Here is a 16,424-nt window from a genome sequence, read left to right on the forward strand (position 1 = left end):
TTACTGTATCTGATGTTCAATTTGATTTCATGCAGATCCGAGAGCGGTTTTAATTCCTTGGGGCTGAGAGATAGAGTGAATTTTTTGAACAGTTCTTCAATGGTTTCAAATTTTTCATTGGAACATATTCAATTCTTATCCAAGAAAACTTCAGAATGTCCATTAATTACTTTAATTGGCCTGTACATTCTTTACAACTCATTAATTGAAGGGACAGGTGCCAGGCAGCTGATGAATAAGTACCATATATTCCGGCGTACAAGACGACTGGGTGTATAAGACGACCCCCAACTTTTGAGAAGATTTTCCTGGGTTAAAAAGTAGTCTTATACGCAGGAATATACTTATCTCTGCAGTAGGTGTGTGCCCTTGAGCATCTTCCCAGTTCCTTGTGGCTCAAAGGAATGGAAGGAAAGAGCATGTGGTAATGGTGATGTCTCTTCCTACCAAAGTAGGTAGCAAAAGTCAGAAGCAATAGATTCCACTGAATTTAGAGATTTTGACAAATAGTGCCCTTTAAAAATGTGTTTATAAACTATTTTAGGAGTGCCACTAAAATGCATTTGCCACATTGAACTTAAAAGCTAACTTGCACCATGCAAAATAGCTCATTTAGAATTTTCTATAGTGGAATTCCGTAAGACTGAGCCATAAAGTAGAACTTCTAGTTTGAATCAAACCCAGTGCCTAACTTATTATCAGCTTGGACATGGGAGATCTGTGATTCAAATCAGAATTTTACAAAAAATGTGAGACCCAACAACAAATATTTTCAATTTAACTGCATTTCAAATGTGAGTAAAAAATTATTGGGCCACCTAGATGGAGTACAACCACCACAGCCACTTGTGTTAATTTGTATGTCGGCAATGATAAAACAAGGTTTATTTCATTTGTAGTACACAGTTGAGACCTTGGTTTAATCTTACTCTTTGATGGCTGCTGTAGAGGTAATTAAATAACAAAGCTACATCATTACTAGCATACCTTGGGTCTCAGCTGTGACACTTTCCCCCTCCCCTGGGCACATATAAAACTACTTTAATCCCCTAGCCAAGTGTCACCTTATTCTATAACAGTCTGTCTTAACCTTATTAAATTTCTACATGTGAAATGGTCATAACTCAAGTGGCAGCAGGTGCATAAGCGAGGGTGGGGTTTGAGAAGCAATGTAATCCTTAATGCGCCAGCCAGCTGTAAAAATGGGAAGTGTCGGGTTTCCATGTCTTCCTCCCCCAAACCCCCTCACCACCCATGTTCCTATTTTAAACCCTGGCATGCAGGCAAATGTCCAAATTAATCTTTGCACTAGTTTGTGCATGGATAGGCTGCCAACCATTCGTAACAGAGTCTGCATAAGCGGAAGAACAACCAGGCCATTTTGTGCATGCTTGAAGACAGGAAAGAAGCAACTTCTACCTGCTTCCTGACAATTAGATTTTCTCTAGGAATCTATGTTTGCGGGGTTAGTTCCTATATTTAATGGGGATGCAGGGTGAGGGTATTAAGAAATCAAACTTTTAATGAACTTTTTTTAATGAACATTTAAAATGTATGTATTAGAAGACTTTGCTTTCATTGAGTTTGGAAGGGCATTTATGATGTGTTGCCCATTCTTCCCTTCACATCTCTGGAACAGGTAAGGCTGAGAAAGAGTGACTATTTCAAACACTTAGCCATGAAGGGTTCGCAATATGAAGCCATTTCCCCCAGTCCTAATGAGACACTCCAACCACTGTGTGATACATCTGCCTAGACATTTGTTCTTCAGGAAGATGAAAGAAAAAGAGTAGGCTGCCATCTAATAACTTTAATTTGGCTATTATTACACCTACCTGTCAAACTGGGTAGCCATACAATGTCATAGGCAGGTTGAGGGGAATAATAGAATCATAGAGCTGTAGAGTTGGAAGGGACCCCGAGGGTCATCTAGTCCAACCCCCTGCAATGCAGGAATCTCAGCTAAAGCAGAGTTTGCATTAAGGAAAGCAGGGCTTTAGCCTCTTCCCCTCATATCATATTTCTGTTGCTTCTACGCTAGTCCTCAACAGAGACCATACACAGAGCATGTGACACAAACACCGCTTGCCCAAAAAGTGATGTTGTATTCTGAATAATTGTGTAAGGAAAAGCAGTGTTCAACGTGCAGAGGCATCGCTGCACCTGTTAATCCAAAATCATATTTGTTCTATTAAAGGACTGTGATTTAGCTAAAGTTAGCCATGAAATTAGCCCAAGCGAACAATTTAGTTATGATTAAATCCCTTTGCTTTCAATTGAATTATCTGGCATGGCCAAACTCAGCCCTTCTGATGTTTTGGGACTACAACCCCCATCATACCTAGCTAACAGGACCAGTGGTCAGGGATGATGGGAACTGTAGTCCCAAAAACATCGGGAGGGCTGAGTTTGGCCATGCCTCAATTAAGTCGTGGCTAAATTTAGCTGGGCTGCGGCCTTTAAATAGCAGTGCAGTTTAAGATGTGATAGAGAATCTTTCCCCACCCAGTAATTAAAATACATCCACACATCTCCTAACCCCAGCTTCTTTCTTTGCCACTGCAGCAAATGGCTGGCTGTGCTTCTGCTGGGTCAGTTAACCTGGCTGCCCCCATGCCTTTCCTCAAAAATGCACACTCCTTCCTCAGAGTGACACACTGTGGCGTCAGATACTGCTTTTGCTAGGCTAAATTTTGGACCAGTTTAAAGGGCACAGGCAAGGGGCTGGATATGGTTTGTTTTGTTTTGTTCTTGTTCTTGTTGTGTGTGTTAAATCTTGTATTCTTATGCTGTGAAGTGCCCCAAGGTGATGGTGATGATTTGCTGGTTTGACTGCCACTCCCATCATCCTGACCATTGGGCCTGCTAGATGGGGTGCTGGGATTTGGAGTAAACAGCCTCTGGAGGCCCACAGATTCCCCCCCCCTTGTTTAATCAAGGCTTGAACTAGGCCACTATTGCGCTATGTGGCTGTCTAAGGCCATTTCGCCCCATCACCCCAATGTCACACTCTGAGGAACGGACCCTACGCCATGGCAGAGGGCTCCTTCCTCTATGCAAGGCTGCTGCTACCTGGGTCAGATGCTGCCCAGATCAGTGTGATGCATCTTGGTAGGGAAAGAGTCTTTTGGGATACCCACCCTACTGCTCCCTCCATAGGAGAAGGGGGGGGGCAGGGCTAGCATTTAATGTTTATAGAACATCATAGCGGAGGGGTGAAGGGTTGCATTGTGAGAGCTTTCCACCCCAACCGAGAGTCCTGATTATCCTCTTTCCACAATCAGGGTTTTCTATGTGGTAATCGGATGTTGATTTCTGTAGAGAGCTACTGAGCTGGCAGCTGTTTTTGAGGATGCAATCATGTGACTTTGACACGTGTGTGTGTGTGTGTGTGTGTGTGTGTGTGTGTGTGTGTACATACACAAACACACATCTGGGGGGTGGGGTCCCAAACTGGGTCTTTGACCCGGGTGACAGAAAGCTTAGTTTCGGCCCTGCCCCATAGCATCTCCAGGTGGGGACTGAAAAGGTCCCCTTCCTGAAACTCTGGAGAGATGCTGCCGGCCTGTGTAGTCAATACTGAGATCGATCAGTGGTCTGAACTTGGGCAGCTTCCCTCTAACCTGATGTTTGGGCTGTGGGGAGGCTGCTGAATAACGGGGGGTGGGGAGAATTAAGGGTGGACGATGGTTGCAGCCTGGCATGGCTCCTTGTGGCTGGCTGTTGGCACCAACAGTGGCTGGCTGTGAGGAACTCCAGCATTGCCCACCAAAAATCGCTCGTTTAAATTCAAGGACTGGAAGAGGAGTCTGAATCTATACATCGATATTCAGTACACAGAGTGACAAACACTATTTATAGTTTAAGCGTGAAACCTTTTTCTGCCTCTGTAGCAGAGCAAGAGGGACACTTGTGGGCCCATGTGGGCCCTGGCTTTCTCTATGGGGCAGACAGGGAGCAGATGTGGTTGTGGTTGGGTTGGTGGGGCTAGTATTATAGGACCAATTTAGCTTATGACTAGTAACATGCGACTAATTTCCAAATTTTAGAACCAGCAAGTCAAAATTCACTAAATTTTGGGTCTCATCAATTAAATGTGGATTTTATTAATCCAGACCACTGATGATAATGTTTCTGCAGTCCTGAATAGTCTTTTATAGTTTCCTGTATTCAATCAGTTTATTGCTGTTCACCATATAGAAGGTCCCGAAGTTTCCACTGTAATAAAAAGATATAAATGAAAAACAATTACAATTAAAAATCCACTATGGCAATACAGATTCAGGTTAAATCCCAGGGTAGGCTAAGCAACTCCTCCAAAGGCCCAGGCAAACAGATTCCCAGGGTCAGGGCACAATCACCCAGAAAGGGGGGGTTGGGGTTGGTGACCATTCTGTAGATCAGCCCCCCCCCCCAGACACACCTGCTGCCTTTCTGTTGTGCAGTCTGGGGCTTATGGGAGTTGTGGTCCCCAATACCAGGAGGGCACCCAGTTGGGGAAGGCTGGCTTAGTTTGTCCAAATATATATATAGGAAGGAAAACAGGTCTGGCCTGGGCTGAACTCAAGTCCCCATCAGCACAGGAGAAGGTTGCTGCCCAGTTCAAAAAGGGTGAGGGTATGTGCTTTGCTGAACAGGAATTGTGGTGTGTTTGTGTTTTGACCTGAATGAGCACCTAAGCCCTGTCCTCGCGAGATCAAATCGCAGCGCTCAAGAACCACACCTAGAACACAAAGGACCACTGGGCACCTGTGCAATGTGATAACATCAGACGGCATCAGTTTAGAAAGAAGGGCGGATCTTTTTCTTCAACTGTACTCCGTCAGAGTTCTGGTACAGGTACGTCATGGTACTGAGCTTGGGATGGAAAGGGGGGCAGGCCTGCCTCTGTGGGGAGGGGGTGCCACAACCTAGGGACTGTCCTCTGCTGGGCCACCCTGCCGAGCTTCTGAGGACAGTGGAACTGCCAAGACTGAGGGCTCCCTCTGCTGATCTCAACCCCTGAGAGTGTCTGTAGGGAAGGAGGCCGTCTGTCAGATATTTGGGACCTGAGTCATTTCAGACTGTGAACACTAGTGTGAGCACCTTGAATTTGACTCACAAACAAATTAGCAATGGCAACCACTGCACCCATTTTAACACTGGGGTGTTAAGAGTTTAAATAGAGCCCTAGCCAGCACTCATTTCCTTTTTTTTCTGAAATGATTCTGTATTCATTTTAAAAGAGGGGAACATGTGCCTGAGAGTCTGGCACTTTAATTTTATATTTGCACATATTTTGTATTTTCCCCATGGATGTTCTACTTTTGACAAACAGTCAAATCATACATTCCTTTGTATTCAAATGATATAATGCTGACTTTTTATGCCCTTTCCGAATAAGAGTGTGTGTGTGTGTGTGTGTGTGTGTGTGTGTGTGTACATTTGCAAACACACATCTAGAGGGTGGGGTGCCAAACTGGGTCTTTGACCCAGGTGACAGAAAGCCTTGTTTTGGCCCTGCTTTGTTATATCAGAACTAGTGGATTTTAGCCCGTTTAAAAACGGGCGCTAGAGGAAGCGGCCTGCCGGGACTGGCTTGGCGGTGGCGGGTCTTCCCGCCACCACCAAGCCAGTTCGCAGCGGGGGCTTTTCGCCGTTTGCCTTCCCCTGAGGGGGAGGCAAACGGCGAAAAACCCCGCCGCGCCGCAAATCGGCTCCGGGACTGGCTTGGCGGTGGCGGGTCTTCCCGCCACCGCCAAGCCAGTCCGCAGCGGGGGGTTTTCGCCGTTTGCCTTCCTCTGGGGGAGGCAAACAGCGAAAAACCCCGCCGCGCCGCAATTCGGCTCCGGGACTGGCTTGGCGGTGGCGGGATGTTTCCGCCACCGCCAAGCCAGTCCGCAGCGGGGGCTTTTCGCCGTTTGCCTTCCCCTGGGGGAGGCAAACGGCGAAAAACCCCGCCGCGCCGCAATTCGGCTCCGGGACTGGCTTGGCGGTGGCGGGTCTTCCCGCCACCGCCAAGCCAGTCCGCAGCGGGGGCTTTTCGCCGTTTGCCTTCCCTCGAGGGGGAGGCAAACGGCGAAAAACCCCGCCGCGCCGCAATTCGGCTCCGGGACTGGCTTGGCGGCGGCGGGAAAAAGGGGAGGAATTCCTCCCCTTCTTCCCGCCGCTGCCAAGCCAAAGCGGGCCTCCCTCCGCGCCCGCTGCCGCTTCGGCTTCCTCGGGTTCCCCGAGGAAGCGCCGTCCCATGCCGGAGGTGTGCGGCAAGGCTGCCGGGGGGGGAGCGCTTCTCTCCCCCGCCGCCTCACCGCGCACCTCCAGCATGAGACTGGGCTTCGGAGCGGCGGTTGGCGGAGCGGCAGTTGGCTGTTCCCTGTGTCCCGAGAGCACGGGTCCAATCCCTGTGTCCCTGGTTGTCCCTCCGTCCAATCCCTGTGTCTCTGGGGGACATGCGCAGTACCCCAGGGACACACGGGACATCTGGACGCAGGGACAACATGGACATTATTGTATAGGATGCCTGTATTCAAGTAGGTGCCAAACTCTCATGCACATGTTTTCCTCTTTTTATATAACTGCAGAATCATTAAAATAGGTTATATTTTTATAATGTTTTAAATAGCTTTTTCATAGCATTTTTTTTCTATAACTGTAGAGACTATGGAGCCAAGACGGAGGAAGGTCTATGACCCAGTTGTGGAAGTAAGTAGAATTACTTATTTGATCCCACATCTCCCGCCACTGTCACCGCCAATGTTGATTAAAAACCTGTTAATTCCTCATATTTTCTCTAACAGATGAAAAGACAGGTCAGGCGTGAGATTTCTCCGTCCAGATTCCCCCACCTGCCTCACATGTAAGTTTTCCTGCTTTTAAAACAAAATAAAAAATACCTTCCAGTAGCACCTTAGAGACTAAGTAAGTTTGTTATTGGTATGAGCTTTCGTGTGCATGCACACTTCTTCAGATACACTGAAACAGAAGTCACCAGACCCTTATATATAGTGAGAGGGTGGGGAGGAGTATTACTCTGAAGGGTGGTGAGCAGGGGTGATTGATTGGCTGATAGGTGTGGTAAACCTGCTGACAACTGTTAATGGCTGCAATTGGTCTTACAGGAAAAAGCAAGGGGTGAGATGTAATTTCAAGTAATTTCAAGATATATCTGGCAGGGGAAGAAACCAAAAATTAAATTTAAATTACTAACAGATATCAAAGATAGAGGGGACTTTGCCCTGGAAGATTTGAAATTGTATTATGAAGCATCATGTCTCTGTTGGTTGAAGGAATCGATGTTGTTAGAAAATACAGATCTTCTAGATTTGGAAGGATTTGACAATAGATTGGTTGGCACGCCAATTAATGGTATGACAAAACATAAGTTCATAAAGGATTTGGAAACCACATATTCCAAAAATCTCTATATGCAGTTTGGGATAGGTATAAAAACCTATTAAAATGAAAAACACAATGGTGGCTGTCACCTTTGGAGGCAATGAGTGTGAAAAAAATAAATATGAGTTAGAATTGGGCCACCTATGAAAGGTTAGTGAGTAAGGTAACAATTGGAGAATAAAACCTTATGAAGAGGTTAAAGGATATGTAAATGATTGGTTGCACTATCCCCAAATCAATGAAATATTCAAATAATCTTGATCTTTTGCAGATACGTAGTGGGGAGAAATATCGAGCCACATCTGGAAGTAAGTATTTGTATGGCGAAAAGCCGGGAACAGACTATGTTCACCACCCAGATGCCCCACTAGACTCAGACACGGGCCCCTCTCAGGTGTTGACCAAAACAGTTGAGTCCCTGGATTCCTTTAACGGAATACCCTTCACATAGGGATGGCGAGACCATTCTCCCATCTCTATCACCTGAACCAGTGCCTATCCGCAACCTTAGAAGTTGTGACGATTTGCTACGCAGCAGGCGAAACCCAAATGGCAACAGCCAATCAGCCAAGTGGGGAACATTCCTGCTGTGCCCCTGTCCCAACGACAGATGGCACACGACGGCATAGCAAGGTCAATCGCAAAATGCCTTAAAAGTAGGGAGAGGTGGGTGGGTGTTCCAAATGCACGAGCTGAAAGAGGAAGCTCTGGGTCATGTGCATTGGTATACAGTATATAGGTCCCTCGATCCGTTTGGACTGCGCCCCATTGGCCAGATTGAACCCAACATAAGTGTCTTGCTTTCCTTTGCAGAGAACGCCATTCCGAAGGCCTGAGCCACCTCCCAAACCCTGTAGGTATAATTCCTGTTTTATTAACTTCCTTGGGTTGGAATAGTTGCAAGTGGGTGGTCTGTGAGTGTGGGGCATTGAGTGGCTGGGAGGGGGTCACTTTCCTCTGTTTTCCTCCAAATTTTATTGTTATGCTTTGAGAGGATCTATCTTTCTAGACAAGTCTGGCATTCTAAGGATGGAGTGACAGAAATGTAGTCTACAGTGGGCATGCAACTTAAACGGGGGTTACATTGGGGGGGGGGGTTGCACGCAAAGGCATAATCATGCTCCCAGTGATATCCCTACTTTTCTGGGCTCTGGGAAGGTCACTCAAGGCAATGGGAAGCTGTGGGTGGCTCCCGCCAGATCTTGTGGGAGCCTCACAGAGTCATCCAGAGGCCTCACATGACCTTCCCAGAGTTTGGTGAGCAAGGTGGAGGGCTTCCAAAAAAACCTCTGCAGGAGGAACACCTGGTGCGGAAAGAGCTTTTTAAGCCCTCTGGGAAGGTTGCCCAAGATCTCATGGGTCCTTCACAAGATCTCGGATGGCCTCTTCTAGCTACCCACACCCCAAATTCTCCATGTGTAGAGAGGACAAGGTTGAATGAAGCAGACAGGTAACGGTGCTCTTTCCTTTTCTTACTTTTCAGCTAATCCTCCACCAGCTCCAAGACGAGTAAGTACGTTAAGAACAAATTCAAATGTTAGACTCGTAGAGTTGGAAGGGATCCTGAGGATCAGCTGGTCCACCCCCTGCAATGCTTTCCCATGCAGGGATCAAACCTGCAGCCTTATCAGCACCACACCCTGACCAACTGAGCTTCCAGTTTATGCTCTTGGGACAGTTGCAATAGTATAACCCTCTAAGTGTCCTGATATTCCAGGGACAGTCCTGGAATTACAAGAGCCACCCCAGGTTCCGATTTGATCCCGGAATGTCCCTATTTCCCCAGCCAGTGCTGCCACCACTGAGCTCAGGGTGGAGGGTGAGCCAGCGCTTGTCCCGAGTGGCGGCAGAGAGGGAGCACCCCATGGCCGTAGGAACAGGTAGTGCAGAGTGTGTAACAGTATTTTGGCTGGGCAGCTTCCTTGACCTTTGCCTGGACCTTCTAACACCAAGCAGAATGCATGTTCTGGAAATGCCTCAGAACAAGATGAACATTAAATTCAGCTATTTATTTAAGAGAACTATCAATTGTAATTGTTGACTTTTTAAAATTCATGACTGAGCAAGGTGGCTTGTCTGCACTGTTCTTGTTGCAAAGATGGAAAGACTCCGAAATACGTAACAGACTTTTAAGCATTTAAGCTTAAGCTACTTTTTTACTTTGCTTTTACTTTACTTTTAAGCATTTAAGCTACCTTTTTCAGATGAGGAATGCCAGAAGGGCTTCACCATCCTCTCACCTTCACCTGATTTTCCACATTGGCCATCCCAATCCTTTTTTCTTTCTTTCTTTCACTTTCTTTCTTCAAATCATGCTTGAGCACTGCTAAAAAGTGAATGCCTAATAAACCTGGCCTGTTTTGTGGAGATGGGTAGCTTTAAAAGCAGATTTGTGTGTGAGAGAGAAGGAACAGGGTGCTGGAATAGAAGAGGAGTAGGCATTCACACAGAACTGAATCTTCTCCAGGTTTGCTCATCACTTTTGGCTAGAAAGTACCAATTCCCCAGAAGGGGTCCAAATACCCTCCAACAGCAGCTCCTGCTTGCAAGCTGTGCTTCAACACCCCTTTTGAGCCCCCTCTTTTTTCTATATCATTCATCTCAAGTATTCCCAGCTAGGGCTCGTCCAAACTTCCTTTAAAGTTCCTTCTGTACTTTAAAGCTTCATATCCTAATCCTTTTTTGTTTGGTTCTCTGTTTTGGATAAAGGCAACTCCCAGTTTGGGCACATCCGAATGACATGTGATCGCACACTTGTGATGACACCAAACCCGGAAGTAATGCCCAAATGTTATTGGAACATCACAAAAACGGCAGGGACAGACTTACACACACGCCACCAAAACATGTGGGGGTCTGGAAGAGAACCCCATGCAAAAGAAGGATTGTCTGTACAGTGGTACCTCGGTTTAAGTACACAATTGGTTCCGGAAGTCTGTACTTAACCTGAAGCGTACTTAACCTGAAGCGAACTTTCCCATTGAAAGTAAAGGAAAGTGGATTAATGCGTTCCAGATGGGTCTGCGGAGTACTTCAACTGAAAGTACTCAAACTGAGGCGTACTTAAACCATTCCTCATAAGGCTTGGTGTCCAGACCCTTCATCACCTTGGTCTCCCTCCTCTGCACACGTTCCAGCTTTTCAATATGCTGCCAAACACTTTCACAACGGTACTCCTCAAATGAGCAAAACTGAGGGACCGCTGCTTTGATCCCAATGAATCCCATTCTTTTGGCTCAGTTCAAGATTAAGAGATATCCATTGCCTTTAGAAACCTTTGCAACTAGGAGTTTAAACATTTCCCACATGGACAATACAGTACTCCTATTTTGAAAATCAAAACAAACAACTGCATGTAGATTGTTCCTTCTATTACTTTCCTTGTAGAATCATAGAGTTGGAAGAGACCACAAGGGCCATCTAGTCCAACCCCCTGCCAAGCAGGAAACATCATCAAAGCATTCCTGACAAATGGCTGTCAAGCCTCTGCTTAAAGACCTCCAAAGAAGGAGACTCCACCACACTCCTTGGCAGCAAATTCCACAGTCAAACAGCTCTTACTGTCAGGAAGTTCTTCCTAATGTTTAGGTGGAATCTTCTTTCTTGTAGCTTGAATCCATTGCTCCGTTTCCGCTTCTCTGGAGCAGCAGAAAACAACCTTTCTCCCTCCTCTATATGATATCCTTTTATATATTTGAACATGGCTATCATATCACCCCTTAACCTTCTCTTCTCCAGGCTAAACATACCCAGCTCCCTAAGCCGTTCCTCATAAGGCATTGTTTCCAGGCCTTTGACCGTTTTGGTTGCCCTCCTCTGGACATGTTCCAGCTTTTCAATATCCCTCTTGAACTGTGGTGCCCAGAACTGGACACAGTATTCCAGGTGAGGTCTGACCAGAGCAGAATACAGCGGTACTATTACTTCCCTTGATCTAGATGCTATACTCCTATTGATGCAGCCCAGAATTGCATTGGCTTTTTTAGCTGCTGCATCACACTGTTGACTCATGTCAAGTTTGTGGTCTACCAAGACTCCTAGATCCTTTTCACATGTACTGCTCTCAAGCCCAAGTGTAGTACTTTACATGGCCCAGTTGTCTAATCTGTTAAGGTCATTTTGAAGTGTGATCCTGTCCTCTGGGGTATTAGCCACCCCTCCCAATTTGGTGTCATCTGCAAACTTGATCAGGATGCCCTCAAGCCCATCATCCAAGTCATTGATATAGATGTTTGTACTAACTGCTTTAATAGATAAAGGCACACTATTACTGAAATGTATTGGGAATTAACATGTTGCAATAAATCATTTTATTATTATTATTAATGAGTAAAACCACTCTTTAGCACTCAGATTGTTGATATTTAGCAGGAGAAATAACCACATTCATTTTCCTTCTTTACTTACAGGCACGAATATTACCACCGATCGTAACATCGGAGGAAATATTAGAGGTGGAGGGAAAAAAAATTGACCTCCTCTGGGAGATGGCCTTCTTGGTGAGTCACATACATCATGGCATCCTTTTAAAGGCAATAATAATAATAATAATAATAATAATAATAATAATAATAATAATGCTCTTTTTCTACAGGATCAAAAGAGAATGAAAGAAGGGGGGAAAGCCGCTCCAGGTGAGATACCATCTTGTATGAAGAAGTTGTACATTTTATCTACCGTGGAACCTCAGAAGCCTAGCTGAAGGGGCCACAATCTGGTGTTGAAGCAAGACAAAATAATGCTTCCTTCTCCCCCCACCATTTTGTTTCCAACAGCTCCCCTGCAAAAGAAAAAAGAAGAAAAAAAAGAGGACCCTTCTTCCATTTGGGAAAGATTGTCGAAACCAAAACGGAGGTAAGAATAACAAATAGCAGTAGCAGCAGTAGCACAATCCAGTCCTGATAGAAAAAAAGCTTGGATGTCCCCCATGTCGGGAGGAGAGTGCTGCTGCTCTGTCGCAGTGGCTGCTTAGGCGAAGACGTGATATGAGGGGCCTTGAAGTTGCCCATCAGCGGTTAGCACCTGCATAGCGAACTGAGCATGCAGAGGGGCACCAGGCACAGACTCTGCACAACAGTAGATGCATTTATGTTTCAGGGACGGTCATAGCTAAATTTGCAGCTCTACCTATAAATTAGTGGGCACAAACTATATGCAAACCTGTGCACTCTTTTTTGGTGATGCAAAAGCGGCTCCCCTCCCAGCTTAGGCAAGGGCATATCCTGTACTGTGCTTGCAGCTATTCAAGATACCTTAATATGCACTGCTACCAGCTGAATAGTGTTACATTTTCTCTTTATTTTTCCTGACTTTAAGAAAACAAATTAGCCTTCCCCTTAATAAATTTTGTAGGTGGAAACAGATCCACCCTACAGGCATTTCTTAGCTTAGGTTTAAAACATATGGGGATATTAATAATGAGTTAATTAAAGTGCGGGTGGATTCATTCTGAATCATGTCCATGCTTGCCTTTCAGATTTTTCCCAAAGGAAGAAAATGAAAAGAAAAAAACAAGAAAGAATAAGAAAGAAGACACTAGTGTCAAAATCGAACCCCTCCCCTCCTCCTTCCCCTCAGGATATGTACTCTCGTTCCTGCCCCCCATTCCCAAATAATGCCCTTTAAACGTTTTGGTTTTAGATTTTGAAAAAAGATTTTTGAGTGTTCAACATTTTACAGCAGATTTTCTGTTGGTATTTGTTTTCTGTATTGTTTAAACCAGATCAAAATGTAAGTCTATAGATAGAGATTTTAAGTATTTATTGCTACAATTTAGTTGACAAATTGATGTTACTGTAAAGCCATACATTCTGTTAAGTCTTGTTTGCTTGAAACACTAGAATATTTTTGAAGTGCACATGGCTTGTTGTGTATTTCAAGTGATTCGCCTTTTTTAACCCAAGATTCACCAAGATGTACTTTAATTCAGGGCATTATAAAGTTAAACATTTTTGGAAAAATCTTCTTATTTAAAACACTGTAACCCTTTTGACAAATAAACTAAATATTATGAAATACCCATGTAATTACAGTTCATGTCTTTTAAAGGTATATCTTTTAAATATAAAAAATGGGCTCTTGAGCATGTTGCCACATTGTCTGGTGAAAAGGTTAAAGTACTTCATTTCTTCCACTTTTAGATGCAAATCCATTTTTATTTCTTTTAATCAAAAGTTACTCATCTATTTTTACATCATTTGTTTTCCTGACCAGTATTTAAAAGCCAAAAGGATACTCTAAAGTCTAAACAATGGCCAGTGACTTATTTTAGCTACGTGCCTAATACTACATTGCATACAGAAATAAATACAAAGGTATACTGGTAAAACAATCAAGCAAACAAACATTTGCCAAGTTCAGTTCATTCTGTGCAGGATAGAGCATCTGCCATGTTATCTCTGCAGAGCTTTTACTGGTCCATCATATTGTTACATTTCTCCAACCAGTCTTATCTGACCTCGGTCTCCTTCAGTTCCTTTACATTCTTCTCTATGTCCTGTCAGCAACTGTACCTTAAGAAAAGCATGCAACAAGCAATGATACAAGAAGCAGATCTTTAGCATGGTTAATTAATTCTAATAAGCACAAATAACTGGTGTTTCCAATTGATGTTCTAAACTTCCCTGGGGAGAGTCTACCTACCGGTATTGCAGAAGGCGAGCAAGGAAAGGTGGGAACAAGACCCTCTCCGCATTGTCTTCCTTTTGGGTTGGCCTTCCGCTAGGCTGTGCCAGGCTGTGCCGCTTCTCCCAATGCCTTTCAGGTTGCCTTGCCCGCAGTGGCGGAGGAAGGGGGCGGTGGGGGCGGTTCGCCCCAGGTGTCATCCCTGGGGGGGTGACATTCGGTACGCCATTGCCCCATGCTCCCGGCTGGAGGAGGCAGGCAGGCAGGCAGGCAGGGGAGAGGACGGGAAGGTGGCAGGCGAGGAAACAACAGGGGGGGCGGGAAGGGGAGAGGAAGGAAGCGGGATCGGTGGAAGACGATCACCTACAGCTGGACTACCAAGTGGATTTAAAGGGTCACTTTGGGGACGGCGCTGCAAACGCAGAAAGGATCTTGCAGTATGGGGATGCAGACCTGCTGGATTTAATAGCACTCAGATAATTTAGTATCTGATTGAAGCCGCCTAAAGGTTAATATTTTCTATATTCAAGGCAGATTAATTGCCTAAGCACAAAGGACACGTACTGAAAATTGGAATTTCATACTCCCTTGTAAGAAATTGTGGCACTACATAACCACGGCTGGCTGCACCATTGTAACATTATATCTATATCTATCTATCTATCTATCTATCTATATCGCGCGCGCGCACACACACACCCACACACACACACCACTCCCAAGAATGCAGTTTATTGGGCAAGTCTAGACTTGTCAGCTCAAAAGGAAGTCCCATTCACCCCCATCTACTTCTATATCCCTCTTTCTTTCCAATGACTCAAGAAATGAAACCAATTTGTAAAAAATGTTATGAGAGACATTGCACATATTTCTGTAAATCAAGAAAATCTTTAATAATAATAATAATAATAATAATAATAATAAAGGAAGTCCTCCTCTGGGAGATGGCCTGGGGACCTGGAAGGAGAGAAGCAAAAGCTCCCTCAACTCAGGACCCAAACCCTGGAACGCAAAGGAGGAGAGGTGGGGTGTGAGGGAAGCGGCACTAAAAAGGGAATAAAATAGTTGCTGCCTTTCTCTCTATATGAGCTGGCTCCCTGCCTGTTACGTTATGTGCGGGGAAACTGTGTGGGGTTCCTCTCTGTGTAAAGTCTTCACACTGTGCCTGCGGGTATTCATGGGTTTCTTTTCCTGAGTAATGGGCTGTGTTTTGGGAAGCGATTTTGCCCTTTCGGCTCCTTTCCTCTGGAATTATAGTATTGTAGAGTTGGAAGGGACCCTGTTGAGGATCATCTAGTACAGGCACGTCCAACTCACAAGAGACTGCGATCTACTCCCAGTATAAAAATTCTGGAAGTGACCTACCCATGAAGGGGGTGGGAAGCCAAAGTTGTTGACTACTTTCGTTTCCTAACTCATAGGCAAAATACAATTAAAGACCACCCATTTGACACAATGGAGGAACACAGCGAAGGAGGAGAGGGGCGGGGACTTTCACTACATTACTTTTCAATATCACGATCGAGAAGAAGAAGAGGGATCATCCAGGGATCGACCTGTCAGTCGCGGTAGACCGGTTGACCATCCCTGATCTAGTCCAACCCTCTGCAGTGCAGGAATATGCAGCTTTCCCATCATTTTAAAATTTGCTCTCAGGGGCACGCCCTTCCCCTGCACGCCAGCTCGAGTTGAGGCGCCCCGCCACCTACAGCCTGCGCCTGCCGCTGCCCTACGCCGTGGATGCGCCCCTCCCCGCTCACGAAGACCCAGGAGAGTTCTGGAGGGCGCCACGGAAGAGGTGGGGGCTGGATGCGGCGCCTCCTGTATCAGCTTGCCGCCCTCGCCTGCCTCTGCCATGCTGCGCTGCGCCCGGAGCCTCCATCCCTCTGGAGGAGCCGCCCTCCAGCTGCTGCCCGCCCAGAGGGCTGCCTCTCACCTTTCCCGTCTCCCCCTCAGTGAAGGGGCCCTCAGGGCATGGCAGCGGGAGCTGCCGAAGTGCCAAGGTGCACCACGACACGCGTGCTTTGCCAGACCCTTGCAAGGCCCGGAGCTCTTCCTCGCCACCAGGAGCCTGCGCCTGTCCTGACCTGAGGTCAGCAGCGCCAAGGAAGGGAAGCATGGCGCGGGCTCCTCCTGGGCGCTGCCTGTGGCCGCTCCTCCTCGCGCTGCTCCTCCACGCGCTGCCGGGGCTGCTGTGGGGCCACCTGCAGTACCCTTCAAGCCGCTCCACTTCTGCGTGCAGTACTCAGACTTTGGCTGCTGCGATGTGGAGCGCGCCATCGCCCTGCTGGAGCGCTATTACCGAGTGGCCGAGAACTTAGACCAGGCTGCCTATGCTGCCTGCACCAGCCACCTGCAGAACCTCTTGTGCCAGGTGAGCTTGGTGGGGCCATGGCCCGCCCCTTGCCTCCCACCCGCACCCCCAA

General features: G+C 46.2%; 1 long non-coding RNA gene across 1 annotated transcript; it reads right to left on the reverse strand.

Moving 5' to 3' along the window:
- Positions 1–13,117: 13,117 nt before the first annotated feature.
- Positions 13,118–16,156, reverse strand: LOC148687463 (uncharacterized). The gene is made up of 2 exons (XR_015949661.1): positions 15,935–16,156; positions 13,118–13,886 (listed from the first exon to the last, which is right to left on the reverse strand). It is a non-coding gene; the product is annotated as an uncharacterized LOC148687463 (long non-coding RNA).
- Between the last annotated feature and the right edge of the window lie 268 nt (positions 16,157–16,424).

The sequence above is a fragment of the Zootoca vivipara genome, chromosome 1 (genome assembly GCF_965207765.1).
Source record: "Zootoca vivipara chromosome 1, rZooViv2.hap1.1, whole genome shotgun sequence".
NCBI classification, from domain to species: Eukaryota; Metazoa; Chordata; class Lepidosauria; order Squamata; family Lacertidae; genus Zootoca; species Zootoca vivipara.